The sequence below is a fragment of the Macrotis lagotis genome, chromosome 8 (assembly GCF_037893015.1).
Source record: "Macrotis lagotis isolate mMagLag1 chromosome 8, bilby.v1.9.chrom.fasta, whole genome shotgun sequence".
NCBI classification, from domain to species: domain Eukaryota; kingdom Metazoa; phylum Chordata; class Mammalia; order Peramelemorphia; family Peramelidae; genus Macrotis; species Macrotis lagotis.
Window position 1 is genome coordinate 50,173,937 of NC_133665.1, and position 15,844 is coordinate 50,189,780.

The window sequence follows — 15,844 nt, forward strand, 5'->3', positions numbered from 1 at the left end:
TAAGGTCATTTTTGTACTGTTTGATATTGACATGTGTTTGTATTGACATATTTTTATATATGTGTACATTTGTATACCCACAGCCACAATGAAGGTGGAGGGATAGGCCTTGGTGGCCTATCCCTCTACCTTCATTGTAGCTGTAATTCTTCTTAGAGATCATTCCTTTCATCTTCACTCTGATACTCCTTCATCTCCCCCTTCCTCTTTTTTCCCCCATACCCCAGAACACTGAGTTTATTGGATGATGAACCTGGAAACTTGAAACCTGAATACTTGAAACTTTAATCTCAGGGACATACTCTTCAAACGTGGTGCCATTTGGCATTGAAACCTGAAAAATTTATTTGTCAATAAAGATTTATTTTGTACTGTCCACTGTTTCTTGCATCACTAGGTCTAGGGGGGCTGGGAAGGGAGTGAATCACAACAAAAGCAAGCAAAAAGTCTTGAAGTTTGAAGAAGGTTGCTAAGAGCGAACTCTTTCCCATTCTATCTACTTTACATAATGCTGATGCACTCTGGCTACTCTGTCCTATTGGCATCTACTAAGTCCTTCTTATTTGAAATATTACTCCCCCTTCAATGCTACTACTTCCTCTTCAAAATTATAGTAGATTGAATAATGGAGGACAAGGGAGAAAAATTGAACTTGTGCCACATGTTTGCCACTTGCAAGATTTGTTACCTTAAGTATGTTTACTCATCAAAGATTATGACATACTTTAGAGTTTCTATGATTATCAGTGCTTTATAAGCCATATATTAGCTATTATTATAAGTAATATATTTTCTTTTCTCTCAAGGAGAATGGGGCTAATATCAACAATTTCTCAGGAGAAATAATAATTATATTTTTATGAACTCTTTATATAAGATGGGTGGACAAACATAAATTTCTGTCTTTCTCTTTGGAGGGAGTTAGCCATAAAATCACAGAACCTTAGGAGTGTTGGCATATAGTTCTGTATTATTATACAGTTAGAAAATGCTTTTTATATATGATCTCACTTTATCATGACCTTACAAAGGATGTCCTAAATACATTTATCCAATTTGAAATAAGTAATTCTTCCTGAAGGAGTAGGAGTATAATGACTTGCATAAGATGCCAAAGCTGGTAAAACCAGATCCTGGTTCTAAAGTTCTTCTGTGGCTATGTCTATTTTTCAGTTTAAATGAATGTAAACTAAAGTGTGAATTAATTGACACTATCCTTTCCAAGAGTGACTATTTTAAAAGGACTTTTCAATTCACTGGATAGAGGTCATTGATAAATCAACAAACATTTCTTTAACCTTTACCATTTGCCAGGCATTGTGCTAAACATCAAAGATATGAAAGAGAAAATCAGAAAAGCCTGCCCTCAATGATCTTTTATTCTAATTAGATAGGGATTTATATGTACACAAATTTATGAAATTATGTAAACTTATGTGTACACAAGTATGCACGTGAAAAAAATAGATGTTAGACCAATTAGATTTCCCATTCAGTCATTTATCAGTTGTTTCTGATTCATGAACCCATTTGGGATTTTCTTGGCAGAAATAATGGAGTAATTGCCATTTCCTTCTATAGCTCATTTTACAGATGAAGAACAGAGGCAAACAGAGTTAAATGACTTGCCCAGAATCACACAGCCAGTGTCTGAGGCCAAATTTGAAAATGAGTCTTTCCTGACACCGGGCCCAATACTTCATCCTCCATACCAACTAATTGCAAAAGATAAAAATAATGAAGATGGCAAAGAGACTTGAGAAAGAGTCCAATTAGTAGGCTGTTGCAATAATTCAAATAAATGTTAAGGTCCTGAACTAGGATGGTGGCTATGGGTGCAGAGAAAGGAATAGATATGTGAGAAAATTATTCTGGAGATACGAATGACAAGTTTTAGAAACTGACTGGACATTTAGACTGATCTGGAGTTAGAAGGTGAAGTTGAGAATAACAATAAAGTTATGAACCCGGGTGACCAAAAGTATGGTAGTAAAATTTATAGTCATAGAGAAGTTCAGTTGAAGGGTGGTTTTGGGCGGAAAGTTAGTGAGTTCTATTTTGAATGAGTTAGAGAGGCCTATGAGACTTCTGGTTTGAAGGGTTCAATAGATAACTGGTAATATGAGACTGAACTTTGGAGAGTCAAGGGCTAGATTTCTGGAGCTTAACTTCATAGAGATGATAACTAAACCTATGAGAACTCATGAGTTACCAAGTGAGAAGAGAATGAACAGGGAGGAATCACCAAGGACTGCAAAGATAGAGCTTGAGTGATGGAAATGGTATCTTGAAATAAGAGAAAATGTGATAAACCAGTTTTGACTGGAAAATACTGAATTTTCTTAGGACATTTACGGGGGTCCAGCCTCCACGGGGTTCTTGGAACCTGACAGGAGGGATAGAGTTGGCCAAATGAGTTGAGTCAACAAGTGGGTATAGGCAGGAGCAGGTTGACTGACTGTCAGCTGCTTGGATTTATTTTTATAGTTTCAGAATCATGTATGTTTCAAGCAAGCAAGCAAGCTGAGATCATTTCCTTGGTTACAAGAGTGTACAATTTTCATCATCAATCATATAGTTCATATGGTTACAAGTTTTAATCATGTGATTACAAGTTTAAGTAATAATCATAATAGTTAATTAATTTCTTATCCCTATTCAGACCATGATGACCTTAACCTGTCTGTTACCATATTTATTACTACATTGTATAATTGTTAATTCATTTAAAGTTATTAATTAAACAATTCTTTTAATGGAAAGTTTTTTATATTTTTTGTGTAGGTAATGTTTTTCGATACACTTCCTTAACAGTCTGTAGTGAGGGTCTTTATGCTTGTCCACCCATCTGTTAACTCTTACAATAACCAATTTTTCTTTCTGGCCTAGTTGGTAGAAGCCACAGTTTCTGTGACTTTTATTCTTTCCCATGAAACTAAGGCTGCTGGAGTTCACATAGCGGTCACCTGTACTATTTTCCCACCATCTTTTTCATATATACCTGTGTGTGGTAAGGGGGGCAAAACTATTAATTTCCCTGGAATTCTATCTGACCCATCTTGTATCTGTTTTCCCTGTATATATTCTGGCATCTCCTTGGAATTCCCAGTGCTGGGTTTTCCAGAGATTTCATAATGTTTCTGAAGCCTTTTGTATGCCTCAGGGAGAGGCTGTCCTGTTAAATTTGGACAGAGTTTACAATCTGTTTTATTCAAGGAATTTTTCTGAAATCCTTCCTTTATAGTCATTCCAGTATTAGGGTGAGTAAATACTGTAATCAATAATAAACCTATAAATATTGGTATGCATGAAATCTCTATATATACTGAAGAAGGAAATGTTGTTCCATCAGGCAGTGTGACTGCCTTGAGTCTTCTTGCTGCGACTGTGTCAAACAGCTTAGAGACCCTGGCTCCCAACAGACATTTAGATGGAAGTATCCAGAGAACAGTTGGAAATATAGGATGCCACCTCAAGAAAAAGGTTAGAACTAAAGTCATAAATTTTTGAATCATGATGTTTTGGAAAACATACTGAATGAATGACCTGAGGTAATTAATGGCACAATGAATAGTGTTGGGCTTGAAATTTGAACACTATCTCAGACACTTTGTAAGCTAAGAGTCTTCGTTAGCTACATGACTCTAGGCAAATCATTCAATCTCTCTTAGACTCTTTCCACATCTGAAAAGTTGAGATATTGCATCTACCTTACAGAGTTATTATGATAATTATGGAAAATAAAAGAAGTAAAGCACTTTGCAAACCTTAAAGTGCTATTTAAGTACTGCCATTAACTTACAGTAAGTTATTTTCTTCAATCTAGAGTCAGTCTATAAAATGAAGGGGTTGTTTAAGAATATCTAGGGTAGGGGCAGCTAGGTAGTGCAGTGGATAGAGCACGGGTCCTGGAGTCAGGAGGACCTGAATTCAAATCCAGCCTCATACACTTAATAATTATTAGCTATGTGACCTTGGGCAAGTCACTTAACCCCATTGCCTTATCAAAAAAAGGTACTTTTTTAGGGTACTTTTTAGCAATAAGAGTTTATGATTTTATTACCACAGGTCTGGAATTGCCCTTTCTCTGGTTTCATCACTACTAACACATTGTGTTTTCCAATCAGTAAAATGAGTGAAAGGCAATAGAAATTTTTAAGGTACTTTCCAACTGTCATCTTCCATTATGTAAAGACAAAATAGCATGAATACATTACAGGCAGATTTTTATAGATTTTTCTTTTTCTTTAGATCTTGTAATCCCTAGATTTTACTCAAATTCCAGAGCTCCTCCCACTGATACTTCTCCTGGACTCTTGCAGGCCAGCTTTGGCATTGCCATTTCTCTCCGCCTTGTTACCCACTCACTTTAATGAAGGAAGCTCCACAGACTAATAAATAACTCATTCCATTACTCGACAAACTGTCAAGTAAAACATCCTTGCTGTAATGAATGGTACTTCCTTTTAGAATAATGTAAGTTGAAAGTTGGAAAGGACCTTAAAAACTTCTATTGCCTTTCACTCATTTTACTGATGGGAAAACATTATTTTAGTAGTTAGTAGTGATGAAACCAGAGAAAGAAAGGGCAAAAATTCAGGATTCCAAGCTCTCCATTCAGAATCTTTTCTACCGGTGCTGATAGTTGTACACCAATTTAAGTTGATAATGTACTTTAAATACATCATTTATTTGATCCTCACAGCCTCCATGTAGTAAATACTGTACTTACCATTATCTCCATTTTATAGCCAAGGAAATTGCAACCAAGAGGGTTAAAAGTGACTAATCCAGGATCATATTGTGACTAAGTACTCCAAGAGTGATCCAAATGTGGTACATGGGGAAGAGAGGGCATTGTCTCTGAACTAACAGGACTTGGGTTCAAATTTTGCCTCAGATATATATCCCCTATGTGACTGGGCCTCAGTTTTCATATTTGTAAAATGAAAGGGTTGGCTGAATAGTATGGAATTTTTCCAGCTCTAAATCTATGAACCCTTCATTAAATTTCTTCTGCCTGCAAATCTAGTGCTTTTTCCACTGACCAGTTAGTTATCTCTTTCACATCTGGTTCCCAGACTGAATCATGTATTATTTTCTTCTCTTTTGCAGCTTTTATTTCTTAATAAATTTTTTGCTTTCTGTCCCCTCCTACCTTTGGTCAGAAGGCTAAATATGATACTTATTATGAGAACTGGGATTAGAGCACTTTTTTTTTTTTTGCTTTAAACTAATTTTGCTAATAACTACACAAGGAAACCAGGTCTCTAACTCTGGAATTATAGACAGAGCTATATAAAGAATTATCCAGAATCACATATATTTCATTTGGTTTCTGATGTATTGACATCATTGAAGTATTGGAGTCTTGTATTTTTTTCCATTTTAAAAAGATATTTAAGTAGGGATCTGATGACTGAATAAGAAAATTCTTATAAATAGATCCATGTCAACTTGAATAAGGATCTCAGGTAGAATGTCCCAGTGATCTGTTCTTGGCCTTGTGTTGTTCAGTAATTTTATCAGTGAGTTGGATGAAGATATCAATCATTGGCTAGATGGCACAGTGGATAAAGCATCCACCCTGGAGTCAGAAGTACCTGAGTTCAAATGTGACCTCAGACACTTAATAATTACCTAGCAATGTGGCCTTGGGCAAGCCATTTAACTCTACTGCCTTGCAAAAAAAAAAAACTAAAATAAAAAAGGAGAAAAACACAGATTTTGCTCAGTTTGTCTAAACTAGTATAGACTAAAAGACTAAAAATGTCTTAGGACATAATAGGAAGGGAGTGACTTTTGTTTGGGTTCTCCTCTCCATAATGTCAAGAGGTTATTTGGCTTACCGGCATCTTGCCACCTAGTTAAGCCTTGATAGGACTCTCTATGGGCATCTCCCATTTCATATACACAAACAGGAACTGAGTTCCAAACAGGAGCAAAATAAAAAAAAAAAACTATTCCTGTCACAGATTTAATGACCATCAGGTTATAGATATTTATTCTTTTCCTTTACTGATAAAATCAGCAAATTTGTTGAACTCCTCTTTCTGCTGCGCTTCTAGAGCATTGAGAATGATGCCCATGGGGATTTTCTTCAAACCTTCCATTTCATTCTCAAGTTTGTTCTTGTCATTTTGAAGTCTCAAAGAAGCATGGATGAACATCAGCAGCAGAGAAAACATGATTCCAAATATGAAAACCATGACCCTGACAAAGGAGATGAGGAAGTAACTGGAGAGCATGACCACCTTGACAAAGGTTGTGGGGTACTGCTTCATCAGGTGGCGAAGGATATCTTTATGTTATCTTTATGCAGGGTAGCCAACACAAAGCCAATGAACACTGGTACCACCACCAAGCCCCCCAGAATTATGTTGAGGGGACTCAGGAACCCCACGATGGAGATCACAATGGCCACCACCACCAAGTAGTTGGTCTGGTAGAGCAGGTTGCTGATCACTCTGTTGTTCCATTTGGAAATGGCCCTGAGGTCTGGGTGTGTGAAACGGTCAGAGCCGGGGAAGAAGTCTTCCCAGGCCAGGAGATCCGGAAAGTTGAACATCCATGGTGGCTGGAGCTGGAGCTGGGCTGGGGCTGGCACTGGAGCTTGGCAAGTCCAGGGTGGCGGGTGGGGGTCCTAGAAGCTATTTTTAAAATTATAAAATAGAATATAAAATCATTTGCTAACATGATATAAAAAAGAAAGAAGAAAATTAAAATTTCAGGGTTAAAAATGAATAAGATGAATTCACAACCTCTGTAAAGGGAAATTAAAAGAACACTAGGTGGCGCAGTGGATAGAGCACTGGCCCTGGAGTCAGGAGTACCCGAGTTCAAATTAGACCTCAGACACTTAATAATAATTACCTAGCTGTGTGGCCTTGGGCAAGCCACTTAACCCCATTTGCCTTGCAAAAAAAAGAAAAAGTAATTGAACAAGCCATAAATGAACTCCAAAACAAAGGAGCAAGATGTTATGAAGGAGTTCAGATCAGGGTCAAGTCCATTTCTGATCACTATGGATTTGTTGGTTTATGAGATTAATGTGCAGTAAATGTCTTCGGTTATAAATGATGTCATTGAGAGCAACTACCAATTGTGAAAATTAGATTCACATGGAAAATACTGTACACATCCAGAGAAAGAACTATGGAATCTGAATGTAGATACTATTTTCACCTTTTTAAAATTTTTCTTTCCTTTTTCTTTCTTGTGGTTTCCTTTTTTTGTTCTGATTCTTCTTCTTTCATAGCGTGACTAATATGGAAATAATATGTAACATGATTGTACTCGTATAATCTATATCAGATTACTTGCTGTCCTAGGGTGGGGGAGGGAGAAAACTTTACAAAAATGAATGTTGGAAGTTATCTTTACATATAATTGGGAAAATAAATAATAATAAACAATTTTTTTAAAAAGGAAACTTATGTTCACAGATTTAGCAAAAGGGGTGGTTTGAAGAGAAAAAGTATGGATTGTACCCCTGAAGAAGACATGCCTGGATTAATCTTGTTTTGAATGCAGTGTTCACAGAATAGGTTATTAAAAACATGTTTTGGCGTCTTTCTTTGGAAATACTGAATCTTGTTTCAATTCTCTCTTTTTTTATTTTATTTTTTTTATTTAAGGCAATGGGGTTAAGTAACTTGCACAAAATTACACAACTAGGCAATTATTTGAACTCAGGTCCTCCTGATTTCAGGGCCAGTGCTCTATCTACTGCACCACCTAGCTGCCCCCCTCAAAACAAATTAGAAATAGAGATTTTCTGAAAGCAAGATAATTTTAAACCATAACCTCTAGTTATGTGCTTCACAAAACAATACAACCTGAATATTTATTCACTTCTGGAAAATCTTGGTTTTCTTTAAACCAATAACTCACTATTTCATTCAAGACAAACATCTTGATTCATTTTAGAAAAAAGATTTCTCCTGTTTAGCATATCAAACTTTTAACACTAGAGTTCCAAAAATATTTTACTCTTTAGGCAAGAGGCTTTTGTCTTTAGACTGTTGGAATTGAATGTAAAAAATATGGGGGGGGGTCTATAAAATCTCTCCATATTAAACATTTTTCCTAGTTCTGTAGAAATGATTGTGTTAGATGTTCTCTATCATTTAACAATTTACTTATGAAATAAAAAATAAAAGTACAACATAAAACTAGCCAATTAGGTTAAGCTTTATTGTGTTAGTTGAATGATTAGGAAAGGCTTTTCAAATGAACTAATTTTTTAAAGAAGTCTTTTGAATCTATTGTTTGGGATTGTATTTATTCAATAGAGTATTCGATTAGTGAAGTGTGAACTAGACCCTATTGCTAATAATTATAAACTAGATAAAACTAATACCCAGTAAAACTGACCATATTACATGCTTTAATGAAGTTTGAATCTTTAATAAATTACTTGTATATTTAAAAAGAAAATTGTTAATATCCTTTGACCATTTAATAATTGGAAGATTGTTCTTATTCTTATAAATTTAAATTAGTTCTTTATATATCATGAAAATGAGACTTTTAACAGAGAAATTTGCTGCAAATCAATTTAAATTACAGTGTGACATTATTTTCAACAGTCAATCTTAGGCCACATTGAGCAGCATGGTATCCAGACAACCTCATTGTACTCTATCTTTGTTAGTCCAAATTTGGAATATTACATCTATTTCTGGAAACCACTTTTGAGGAAGTCTATTGATAAGATGATAGGGCCAGTGTGGTGTAATTCAGTGATGTCAATTCAAATAGTACATAATTAATAGAAAACCACATATTAAAATTATGTTCTATTATATTTTTATTTTTGTTACATATTTCCCATTTATATTTTCATCTGGTTCTGACCCCCCTCTAGAGTATTGGGCCATGTGTTGTTTGATACCTTTAATATAGTGAATTGAGTGCTGGTCTTGAAATCAAGAAGACCTATGTTTAAATGATATCTTTTTCACTTAGTTATGTGACCTTGAGTAATTAATTTAACTTTTATGCATTTCAAGCTATACTTTCTAGATTATTCCCTGAATCATAAATAGTTTGTGATCTTCATTAGTGGAGACAGATCTCACCTTAAAATTCTCTTTCTCACACTGAAAAAATCATAAATCCTATGAATATTACAGTACTGCCCCACATGTGACATGGACTCAAGGTCCTTACTCTCCTTCTCATCATTGTTTTTAAACTATGCTATCTAAAACTGTGCATAATACTCTAATTGTCTGATACTGACAAAACATAGTAAGACTATTTTCTCTATATATCTTCCTAGAAGATATATAGCCTTGATGTTGTCTAAGATGACTTACTTTTTTGGGTGCTATATTACACTGTTGACTCATATTGAGCAAGGAGTCCATGAAAAATCCCAGATCTTTTACAGAACAACTGCTTCTCATCTTGCCTCCAGTATTTTGAATATGTAAAGTTTATTTTTTTGTATCCAAGACTTTGATCTTTTTTTAATTTGATCTTATTAGATTCAGTCTAATGCTCTAGCATGTTGAGATGCTTTTAGATTCTATCATCCAATATGTTAGTTATTACTACATGCAAATATGATGAGTGTGTTATCCAAGTTCCTGATAAGAATATGGAACAGCACAAAGCCAAATATAGAACCTTTTTGCCTTGTGGATATTGAGTGTCTAGAGGAAGTATCGGATGAAGAGTAGTCCAAGCAACTGGAATTTTTTGGTCTGAAAAAAAAGCAAATATTCATGTAAAACAAGAGCTATTTTACTGTATTAAAATGGCTTTTGTGGAAGCGGGAGCAGATCTGTTGTTTAGCTCCAGAGGACAGAAATGGTACAATGGATAGCAAAGAGACAAAATGGTCCTTGAGGTACTTTTTAACCTAACTCATATATATGTGATTCTGTGAAATATTAATGAGCTTGACTGTATACAAAGGATGTTCAAGATTATGATGATAGAGGAGACAATGCCATTTGAGGATTGGTTGAAGGAAGTAGGTTCAGAGAAGACAAGATAGACTTGATAATATTTCAATTAGAAATCAAATAATTGTAGGATAGTCACATAGAAAAGGGATGTCTTGTTCCATTTTTCCTCAGAGTGAAGAACTAGAAAAGTAATTTTTTAAAAAAAGCAGATTAATGGAAAGCTATAAGGAGAAAATTAGCCACTTCCTTATCATTTAGAGCTGTTTGGATGGGCTGCTCAAAACTACTCAGAATGTAGAGTGTTCCTATCATCACAGGTTTGTTATGTATGTTACATAGGGATTCCTATTCAGGTAAATGTGGGTCTTGACTCATTAGTCATTCCTAATGCTAGGAAATGTACTCAGTGAAGAACAGCAGCATTATAGTAGACATTGGGGGGAAGAAGTGTGATAAATGGGACAGAGGTTCACTTCTGTTTCCTCTTAAGAGGAATTTATTTTCCTTTGAATGAAAGGATTCAAAATAATCTCCAGGTAGTGATTGGACCCCACCTCCCTTGATGCAGCTTTCTGATCACCTAGGGCCAGAAAAAGTCCCACCCACCTGGCCTCAGTAGGACTCCCTTCCCTAAAGTCCAGGTTCATTTATTATGGAGACCAGCATCTTTAGACCCTAAATGTAATGTAACCTTGTTGCATATTCATGCTTTGTTGGGGTTAAATAAATTTTTAGTTAGCTATTCAATAATTTATGAGAGCTTCATGTGATCCCAAAACTAGACATGACTAACAGGGCTGCTCCTCATCCCCAATCAATCAATCAATCAATTTTTATTAAGTACCTACTATGTGCCAGCAGGCACTATAAGAAATCCCAAGGATACAAAAAAAAAGACAAAAGACAATCCCCACTCAAGGACTTACAACCTAATAATGCAAAAACCCCCACAAATATCTCTCATTTGATCCTTAAAACAACTCTGTGAGGTAAGTACTTTATTATTATCCCCATTTCACAAATGAGGAAACTGAGGCAGACAATGGTTAAGCAACTTTCTCACTATCACATAGCTAGCCAGTGTTTGAAGTAGGATTCAAACTGAAGTCTTTCTGATTCCAGATCCAGTACTCTATCTACTACTCCACCTAGCAATTGGGAATATCAAATAGATAGATTGACTAGAAGATAGGGTTTATGAAGCAAAGTGCAGTAAGACTGAAAAGGAGGATTTTCGATGCCAAACATAGGAGTTTATATTTTATTCCAGAGGCTACTATGAACTTCTAAAGTTTCTTCAGTAAAGAAGTGGCATGATAAAACCATACTTTAGGAATATCAACTGGCAACTGTTTGGAGGACAGATTGTAGAGTGAGGAGACTGGAGTGGAGTGGGGAGGAGCAGTTCTAAGATTACATGAGATTGTAATTTCTGCATGGGAAATCTAATTCATGAAGGATTGCTTCATGAAGGTTAGCAATAACTAGCTACACTAATATTATAAAGATAATGTTTGTGTATGACTAAATTTAATCTTAGCCACAATAGATGTAGAGGAGTTTTCTAATTCACATGGTGAATGTATACCCTAGGTTCAGTAGATCAGAGAATATAGATCACTGAAAGCTAATGTTGCCCAAAAAGTCTAAAAAGTTGTAATGGAATTTGAATTGAATAAGAAGGGGATTTAGATAGGCAAATGAGAGTAGAGAAAATCAAGTGACAAACTAGTTTGTTGCTAGAAACTGTCTCCATTTTAATATTCTTGTTCTAGTCAGAACTCTTGAGATCCCAGAAATAAGTCGCTCAGGAGAAAGAACTCTCCCATGGACTCTATAGTGCAGCAGAATTAGCACTGAATTTGGAAACTGAGATCTTGAATATTAAACCCAATCCCAATTTTGCTACTTGATTACAAGCAACCTTGCCTTTCTGATTCTCATGTCCCCCCCCAATCTCTAAGAGGTAATAATTGGGGCAGCTAGGTGATACAGTGGATAGAGTGCTGGACTTGGAACCCGGAAGACTCATCCTTATGAGCTCAAATTTGTACACACCTATTTGCTGTGTGATCTGGGATAAAGTCACTTAACTCTCAGTTTCTCATCTGTAAAAAAGAACTGAAGAAGGAAATGGTAAACCATTCTAGTATCTTTGTCAAGAAAACCCCCAAATGGGGGTCACACAGAGTCTGATGTGATTGAAAGGATTCAACAACAGCATAAGGAAATTGTTCTAGATAATCTCTGACTCCTTCCATCTCTACAATTCATTGATGGACCAAATTGTTAGCATTCCTCAGAATGGATGTGGTCAAATGCCAGAGAGACAGCATGACAGAATAACTAGTGGACTTAGAGGTCATCCTTTTCCAGGGTGAAAGATTAGAAATAGATGTTTCATTTCTTAGCCTGACAGCATTTTGCTTATACCTCTATATGCTTTTAATTTTTATTTTGTACATGTTCTATCTTCCTTCCATAAGCTTCCCAAGAACTGGGTCTGTGTATTAACTAAATTTTGTAACATTTCCAGAAGTGAGCATGGTTGTCTACCAACAATAGTCCCTAAATAAATGTCAAACTGAATTGTTGAAAGAAGAAAGTATGAGGTTCTCAAAGATAAATTAAAAAAAAAACAGAACCATGGTGCAGTGGATAGAGCACCAGCCCTGGAATCAGGAGTACCTGAGTTCAAATCTGGCCTCTGGCCTCAGACACTTAATAATTACCTAGCTATGTGGCCTTGGGCAAGCCACTTAACCCCATTTGCCCTGCAAAAAAACAAAACATTTTCTATTTGAAAAGAAGAATAAAATGTAGAAAGGGAAAAATATCTAATACTATCCTACCAGCTTTACAGGTTGTCAAATAGTTTCTTTTATACATAAAATCTTATTTAATTCCTCATAATAAAAAGGCAATGATGGTTTTTCTGAGAGGCAACGATGGTTTGCAAAGTGTGGTTAGGAGACCCCTCTTCAGGGGGTTCATGAGGTCAAAATTATTTTCATAATACTATAGATGTAATGTAATGTTGATTAATTTAATGTAACAAGGGGTGGCTAGGTGGTACAGTGGATAGAGCACTGGCCTTGGAGTCAGGAGTACCTGAGTTCAAATCCAGCCTCAGACACTTAGCAATTACCTAGCTGTGTGACCTTGGGCAAGCCATTTAACCACATTGCCTTACAAAAAAAAACCCTAAAAAAATTTAATGTAACAAATTGGTACACTTTGATGTAATAAATATTGATAGATATGATTCACATAAACAATTTTTAAGATTGTAAAGATTTTAAGATAAATCAAAAAGTCTGAGAAAAACCAATGTAGTGAATACTTGTGAGTGGATGGGGATAGATATCAATAGTGAAGGGATAATCATTGTTAGCTAGCCTTCTTAAAGTATGACTATTTGAGTTTTAAGTCCTACCTGCTGAGTATTGACTCTATGACCAAAAACAAAGCATTTATAAGATTTTAGTATTCCAGTCAGTTCTCTAGGCTAGAAATTACAAAATCACTATTTTGATAACTGGAATTTCTTCACCTAGGAATTCCTTTTATTGGTTGAAATAACAGGTCTGGGGGTGGCTAGGTGGCATAATGGATAGAGCACTGGCCCTGGAGTCAGCAGTACTTGAGTTCAAATCCGGCCTCAGACACTTCAAAATTACCTGGCTGTGTGGCCTTGGGCAAGCCACTTAACCCCATTGCCTTGCAAAAAAAAAACAAAACCAACAGGTGTGCTCCTCTCACCCCACCCCCCATTCCCAACTTTGTGAGGTAGGCTTGCAGACATTATCTTCTTTTACCATATTGAAGTTACACGTCTAATGTACACTGTCATGAAGCTGGGTATTAAAAGTTCTTATAAATTAGGAAGGAGTTACAATGCATATGTTAGTTATAAGACAGTGTACTTTTTAGAACATTTTAAGTACATAAGGGAGATGATTACTTCAGACTTGGTCATCAAAGGAGGCTTCTAGGAGGAGGTAATATTAAAATTTGAAGAACAGGTAGAATTTGAAAGAGGACTTGAAATCCTAGTTTCAGGTCATCTGCAAAAGGTCTTGAACATATCTTCTATGCTTTATCCAAATTATGAATAAAGATGTTGGAATTGCACTCCCTGAAGTATTTCCCTGGAGTTCTTCTGCCACATCATCTCTGAACTATCAGCACAGGATTTTGAAACATTTTTGTGTCACAGTCCTTTTGGCAGTCTAGTAAAAGCCATGGATCTGAACTCACAATAGTTCTTGTTTTGAAGGGCAGCTAGGTAACTGTAGTCAGGAAAACTTGAGTTCAAATCTGTTCTCAGACACTTAGTAGCTATATAACTTTAGGCAAGTCACTTTATGCTATTTGCCTCAGTTTCTTCATCTGTAAAATGAGCAGAAGAAAATGACAAACATTCAAGTATCTCTGCCCAGAAAACTCCAAAAGGGACCATGATGAGTTGATCATGACAAATGAAATCAATTATACTGAAATAAAGATATATTTTTTCTCATTCAAATTCATAGATTACACAAGTTAAGTTCTTTGGAGAAGCAGCAAGTTTGTAAATTTTGGTGATGGAATTAAGTAGAGAAGAAACAGCCACAAATGGGGCTGGTGAGAACATCAAGGACAGCCAAGAGAGAGGAAAGAATGTAAGAGATTATTTGGCAGATCACCTTTTCCCAGAGTGGCCTGCCTTCCTAGAAAAAAACAAGCAAATAGACTGAGTAGCAGAAAAGAGCAAAGTGGCAGGGGAATCATACAGACCCAAACAGGTTTCTCCAAAGGAGGATGAGGAGCACAGTTGAAGAGTGAACTAAGCTTTTATATATTCCTTTTTTTTGGGGGGGGGTTCTGCAAGGGTTAAAATGACTTGCCCAAGGCCACACAGCTAGGTAATTATTCAGTCTCTGAGGCCGGATTTGAACCCGGGTACTCCTGACTTCAGGGCCTGTGCTCTATCCACTGCACCACCTAGGCACCCCAGAACTGAACTGTTAAGGAGGTTGTAGGAACAAGTATGTGTGTGTGGGGGAAGATATGTTGATGAGAGATTGTAGTTCCAGGAGCAGAGAAGAGGTAATTTAGGGATATGCAGTTGAGAGGTAGAGGTCAAAGATTTAATCACTTCAAGCTAAGGCAAGAATCTATTGTTTTATTGATAGGGGCTTGTCTTTTTCCTGGTGGCAGGGATTTACCAAGTCTTTTCCAGAGAAGGGCAAGGTATGAGATTGGACAATGAGATGGGATGGAAGGGGGCAATATTAATTATAGAACAGATTTCTCTTAACATTTCCCTTACTTCAAGATGTTAAGATTACCTGGGGGGCGGCTAGGTGGCGCAGTGGATAAAGCACCAGCCCTGGAGTCAGGAGTACCCGGGTTCAAATCCGGTCTCAGACACTGAATAATTACCTAGCTGTGTGGCCTTGGGCAAGCCACTTAACCCCATTTGCCTTGTAAAAACCTAAAAAAAAAAAGATTACCTGGAAGGACTAAAGGACTAGCTGGATTAGAAAGTTGAAACATTGATGTCATAAAATAACAATAACAAGACTCGACTTCCTAACAAAACTGTCCAAAAGTAGTAGAGATTAGATGACACTTGGTTAGGTATGCTATAGTGGGAATTCCTTTCAGATAAGTATTGAATGAGATAGTCTTGGAGGTCCTTTACAATTCTTAAATTCTGCAATTCTGCGGACTATATTAGAAGGAACTGGGGAGAAGGAACAATAGGGAAAATGTGAAGGAAAAGAACTTGAGAAAGTCTGGAAAAAAGGGAAGTTGGTAGTATGAGAGCTTTAAGAAAAGTGAAAAGAAGTTGGTTTTTCAAGAAGCAAACCTGGTGAGAAAGTGTGAGTGAGGACTAAGACCATAAGGGGAGGTTCTTGAATAACCTAAAGCACTTT

General features: G+C 36.3%; 1 pseudogene; it reads right to left on the bottom strand.

The window, feature by feature from the left end:
* Nucleotides 1-6,002: 6,002 nt before the first annotated feature.
* LOC141496447 (PRA1 family protein 3 pseudogene) lies at nucleotides 6,003-6,568 on the bottom strand (annotated as a pseudogene).
* Between the last annotated feature and the right edge of the window lie 9,276 nt (nucleotides 6,569-15,844).